The sequence below is a fragment of the Equus przewalskii genome, chromosome 4 (assembly GCF_037783145.1).
Source record: "Equus przewalskii isolate Varuska chromosome 4, EquPr2, whole genome shotgun sequence".
Classification (NCBI taxonomy): domain Eukaryota; kingdom Metazoa; phylum Chordata; class Mammalia; order Perissodactyla; family Equidae; genus Equus; species Equus przewalskii.
In genome coordinates this window covers 105,750,347-105,756,708 of record NC_091834.1, presented here as the reverse complement: position 1 = coordinate 105,756,708, position 6,362 = coordinate 105,750,347, and positions in this window count along the sequence as shown.

The following is a 6,362-nucleotide window of genomic DNA, read 5'->3' as shown; positions in this document are numbered from 1 at the left end:
ACACAGTTCAGCCCGTAGCAGACCTGACAAGCGGCGGCAAGCCTCTCACCAGAAATGAGGCACTGGGCAGATCACCTTGGCCTCCCGCAGCTTCCACAGCCACCCGCCGTCTTTACTGGGGTGATATCTGCTTGGCAGAGTCATTATCCCAGGACCAACCAGGGGCACCAAAGTGAGAGTTCTGAAAGCCACCAGGCTCTTCACAGTCGCGAGGTTCCTGAGCGCGCGTCGGTTGAACTGTGCACGCTGGTAGCAGAGGGCGCCAGGCGCTAACCCAGCGTGGGCTCCCCACTGGAGCCAAAAGGGCCAGAAGCCTGCCGTCCTCCGCTCTGTCCCCCAGGGCCTGGACCACAGCAGGGGCTCAGGGGTCTGCCCTGAATTGTGACTCTTGCCAACACACTCACAGAGTTGCCCATCACATTGGTAGCAAGAGGCCAGTGGCTCTTCACAGCATTTCATTTTGAACAATTAGATCTACAGTGTTAAGGAATATGTTAATGATGCTAATTATAAATTAGCAAGTGATACTAATCATCAAATGATTAATTAACTGACCTGCGATTGGTGACAATGCATTGGGGTCTTAAGTTCTTTTTAAAAACTTCAGCCTGGTGGGGACAGAGCATTAGATTAAGGATGTCCCAGGGGCTTCATTCGATGCTGCAGACCTCTGGACCACAGGGGAAGTGACAGCTCACCTGGAAATGACGTGTTTCTGCTGCACAGCCTGCTCCAAGATCCAGTTAGGGAAGATTCCCAAAGTAGCTGTAATAACCCATTTGAACTGCGAGTTGTACTGTGAAACACAATTGACCAAAATGCCAGAGAAACCTGTCTTTGGGGAAACTAGATGTTCTGGTCACTTGGGGAGTCAACAAATAGACGCTTTCTGCTCCGGCCATCGCCGAGGGTGTACCGGTTAGAGTTGGCCAGGTGGCGGCAACAGCCAGACCCCAAATACACCATGGGTCAAACACCAGAGAAGCTCGCTTCTTGCTCCAGCAAGAGTGGCAATTCAGGGCTTCAGCGGATTCTGTCATCTACCTCTCCTGTCCACTGCAGACTCGTCCCCATGTGCATCCGGTGGCAGAAAGGGATGCGCGTGGAGAGAGCATCCCCACTCCTTAACACATCAGTTCCCTTCATGCCCCATGGGCCGGAACTCCACGGTGGGACCACGCCCCCTGTGAGGGAGGCTGGGCCACACAGTCCTACAACGAGCTTAGGCAGAGGAGGAAACCAAGATCCCAGTGACCAAGCTCTGCAGGTGGCGTGTCCTCATTGACATGGCCATGCCCCGGCCTTCGGGTGGAGGTTTGTAGCACCTTGGTCGTTGTTGTGAAAACTCCCATTGCTCAGGACCAAAGAGACAGATGGAGAGGTTGTCCAGACACCTGACTCCGGAGCCCTCTGCCAGGACCTGGACCCGGACCCCACGCCCTCCGAGGCGTGGTCTTCGCCCTGCCGTGCACAGTGAGGCAGACAGACATCCTCCCCTCTCCAGCCTCTGGCTCCTCGTTGGCAAAGGGCAGCACTGTTCTCCCCAGGGCCTTGCACCAACCAGGAGAAGCATCTACAGATGCGTGGGTTTCACGCTTCAGAGCAGTGTGGAAGGGAGGAATCTGCCGATGGCTCTGAAAAACAGACTTTGACAGGACTTCTGTCCACTTTTTCAGTTCCCCACCAGAGTCACATCTCAGGGGGCCCTGGGCCCCACAAAGGATGTGGTCCTGGGAATATGTCACCCCTCTCTCCTTCCCTCCCCTGCCCTCTCAATCCCCATTCTGAGATGACAGTTATGTAAGTGGATTCCTTCTAGAAAATAACAGCTGGCGATGTGCTGGTAGAGAAAGGCCAGGAAAAAAATTTCAGCCTAAAGCCATTCTAAGGAGAGACTTTCCAGTTGACGAGATGGGAAGGAAAATGCCGGGGGAGAGAGACTGTGGGTGCCTCCTGCCCCTTCCTTTCCCAGTGCCTCTCAAGGACGCATCTCTCTCAGGATCCCGGCATCTTCTCTGCCTCCTTCCCATCCCGCACCAAACACATAGTGTTAATGACAATGACAGCCAACACTTGTCCAGCATTTCTATGTGCTAGGCATAATTTTAACTATTTTTACCTTAGTGAGCTCATTTAATTCCTTACAACAGCGCTGTAAGTACGGTGCTATTAACAGCCCAACGTATAGGTAAGGAGAGCGGGGCACAGATAAATTGAGGAACTTCTCCCAAGTGAGCTAGCAGGTGGCCACGTCAGTCTGTGAACCCAGGCGGTCTGGCTGCAGAGCTCACCCCCAGTTCCGTGCTTCTCGTCTATGTCGTGTCCTCTCAGGACCCCAGGGAGGAGCTCTCAATTCCAAACCTTCCTTTCTAGCGTCATTGACCGGGCACAGACTGTCACAAACACCTTGTAACTCACGTTTCTGCCCGTGTCTCTACCCGCTGCTGTCCATAGTCCCCAGAGTCAAGAACTTCCCGGCTGCGGGGAAGATTAGAACAAGTGCTCACACAATTGCACTAACAGAAGGGGGACGGTGACGAGAAGTTGGTCCACACCAAGCACAGTCACCTCCCGTATTTGCAGTCGTCATGCCGCCAGCACTGGGTTAGCAGGTGCCAAACCATGGCTCCTACAGGAGCTGCTGGGCTGGGTTCCTGTGGCCCTCTGGTCACATATGTGTTTCTGTTGAAGACGCCTTATTGAACATGTAGGTTGACTCGTTACTCAAATCAACGCATTGTCAGCAGCCTGGCCGGAGCTCACCTGGCACAGGTATTTCCTCCGTGAGGCCCGTCACAGCCTCTGTGTCAGGAACGCTAGACTGGACGTCAACACCACACTCACTCGGGGCCATTCTGAACAGCAAAAGGCACAAAAATGTGAAAAACGTGACACTAAATAGGCCACGCAAATGGCCCTTGTTTACAGTAGGAGCTGAACCAAGAACGCGGAGTGTCCCCTCAGCTGTGACCTCAGCTGGGAACCTGCGTGTCAGGTGACTCGCATTTTTTGCCACTGTGCACGTGCATAAACCACCACGAGTATTGATTTTGGAGCCACAAACGAAACAGAGAGGGCAGGCGAGTTCACAAACACGAAACCCGTGAACAAGGAGGAGCAACTTATTATAATTGTTCCAGGCAGGAAGGCCTTGGGGTGGGCCTGGGAGGGCAGAAATCCTTCTGTGGGTGGGGACAGTCCTGGAGGCAGAGACGAAGACGCAGAGCTTCAGCCCCAGGGAGCCCAGAGCACGCAGGCGCGACACCAGTGCGACCGAACTGCCCGCCTTCCAGACCGGGATCCCAGCGCAGCCTCCTGAGCCCCTCACTGCCAGCCTTTGCCTCACTCCATCCTCCCCACTTTTCTCAGTGCCCGTCCTGGAGCTCGCCCCAACCTGAGCTCCGCGGGAAGCACTCTCTCCCTTGCTCCCAGGTCCCAGAGTGCTGGGAACAACGCACTTACTGGGAGGCACTGATGCCCACCGCGTGCTGATGTGGCTTTGCTCACACTGGACCCAAAGCATCTTGGCAGAAGGGACCTCCTTGTGTGTCATCTGCATTGCCCCAGTCCCCCTGCCAGGCCACTCCCAAAATATCCTAGACTTCCATGATGATAGCATCTCAGGTGGCAGACACTTGAGAAATCGGTTGCTCCAACCTTTCTCCTGAAGTCCGACCCCCCCACCCCCTTACACATCTACTTGAATATCTCCGTGGGGGGGGCACACCGCGGTGGAGAATCAGTGACTGCCTGATACAGCCTCTTCTCTCTCCGTGCCTCTAGCTGGTATTTAAGAAAGAGAGAGGACCTGCGTCCCTCTGACCTCCATCTGTCAATCCTCGTGATTCCCTCCATGGACACCAAGAAACCGTGATGGACAGGCTGTCATGTCTCTCCGAGCACGCTCTCCAGCCTCCTGAACGCCCAGCACCTTCCAGCCCTCCTGTGCTGTGGTTTCTAGCCTAGACCCTTCGCCAGCCTCACCGCTTTCCCGGCACATGCTTCCTAAGGCACTGGGCTCAGAACCAAACCACAAACTCAACTTTGGTCTGGTGACCAAGAAACCAGAATGTCACTTCTCTGTTCCGGATAGCATTCTTCCTGTTCCCCCAACACGTGCTTGGGAAATTGGAGTTTGCAACCATGTCCAGGACCTCACATTTATTCCTGTTAGGTTTTGTCCTCTTGGTGCAGTGGAGTAACAGAAAGCATCGCTTGGTGATTGGCAGGACTCAGACAGGCAGGGAAAAAGGAGCGGGGGTCCCAGGCTGGGGAGGGACAGGCGGTCAGAGCCTCGGTGGTGGGAACATTCAAGAGCAGCCGAGCCTGAGTGGGGCAGGGGCGTCCCATAAGGTCAACGAGCCAAGAGCCGTGAGCGTGAGCCCAGAAACTGGACGTGAGCCCCATCGCTGTCACTTGGCTGATGATTCAAAAGCCCTCATCCGAGCAGGAACAACCTCAGTATTTTCACTTCACTCTGTGGTCTGAGTAAAGGGCAGCAGTACCATTGGCTCCTGGACTGACTGACTCAGAAGGGCCCACTCCAGGTGTCAACCCTGAGTCAGGGTTCCACGTACCCTGAACCCCCAGTACTCAGCCCACCCACAGAGCGATCTGCAAGGAGCACAGGGTCTGGAGCAAGCTGGATGGTGGGACCCGTCAGGCAAGGAGCTGCTACACATGGACCATCGGGAGCAGCTTCATAAACCTACTTCTCTGCCAGCCTTTTCCTTCCTGAATGTGCTCCGTTCGATGCCTTAGTCCATCCCCACAACCGTGACAGATATACTGGGCAGACACTATTGTCATTGAATTGAGACCCGAGAAGTTGAGGATTACCTAGTACGGCCCACTGAAGAGTGACTCTTGGGGACAGCCTGGAAGCCACGTCAAGCCCAGCCTGGGCCCTGTGCAAAAGGCCAGCCGGTCTGTTGGCCACATCGCCCCTCTGAGGCTGAGGGCACAGTGCTTTGCACTGCTCAGGTGTGTCCTCTCGGTCTTCAGGCCTTGCCCACAGAGCCTGTCAGGTGGCCTGGGCAGGTGGATAGCTGAGGAAACTGAGGCCCAGGGAAGGGAAGGGATTTCCCAGGCCATACAGCAAGTCACGTCAGACCCAGGACTGCCCCTGGGCCCTCTGCGGTAGCCCCAGGAGCCAGCACCCGGACCCCACCCCAGGGCCCTCTGCCCTCTCATCCCCTCACTCCACCTGTGTCTTCACCGAGCCCAGATACTACGCACCCTGGGCGAATGGAGATGGTGCTGGAAGGACCAACCTGCTGAGCGCTGGGCTGAAAATGCCTCTCTGAGCATCAGCCTCGCCATGCACCCTCCACACTGCCCTGTCCCGTAAGTCCTTCCCTTGATGCCAACACGAGCACCACTGGGCGTCCTAGCATCTCAATCAGAACAGGCTGAAGAGGCTCCCCTAAGGGCTTTGGAGGAGATACAGAGAAGGAGAGGGAGAAAGAAGCAAAGGACGCCGCAGAGGAGAGGAAGAGCGATGCCAGAACAGCAAGAGGAATTCGAGATGCAAAGTTCTGTGGGAGGAAGAAAGCTGAGCTTCAGCATCCACGCTAAAGCGGTGGCTTCAGAACAGGACCTTGCGGGCCGCACCTGAGTCTGAGCTCCAAGGGGCGGTCTCACCACTTCCCCAAGGGCAGCTAGAGATCTGGGAACGGGGCAAGGAATCTGATAAAAAGCATGCTCTCTCCTCTCCTCCCCTCCCCTTGCCTCTTTCTCTCCCTCACTCCCCCTTCTACCTCTCCATTCTGTCTCCCTCTCTCCCTCCCTACCTCTCTCTCTCTCTTTTTCCAAAACACTGTAGCTCAAGGTAAAAAGAATGAGTAAAACGCCTTTGGTGAACTGACTGGATGAGAACAAGGAGTTAATTTTTTCAGAATTCAGGAGGAGCAAAGTAGAAGGGAGAAAATGTGCTCTGAGAACACTTCCTCCACGGCAAGGTCAAAGCCAGAATCAGTCATTAAAGAAAGGATTAATCTTGGTGTTGCTGCTTGACATCTTGTGGCACATTAGGAAACTTCTAAAGAGCTATAATTGTACAATCCAATACTGCAAGAGCAGGACAAGGAGTTTCTGTTCCTGAATCCGCCCCACGTCGGTTCCGGATATTTTTATAACTTGCCAAACCTGGGGTGGGGGGGCTGAGAGTCAGGTCCCTGTCTGTGGACAGGCTGCACGGAGCCCACCCCCTGGAGAAAGCCCCTAGAACGGAGCCTCACTGGCAGCACAGGGAGATCCGCCCACCGAGGCCCAGATAGAAGGGCTGGACCCCATACTCCCGAGGACTGGTCACTCTTCAAGACTCTGGCTGAAAGGGACCAATGTGACAGGCAGTTGCTGCC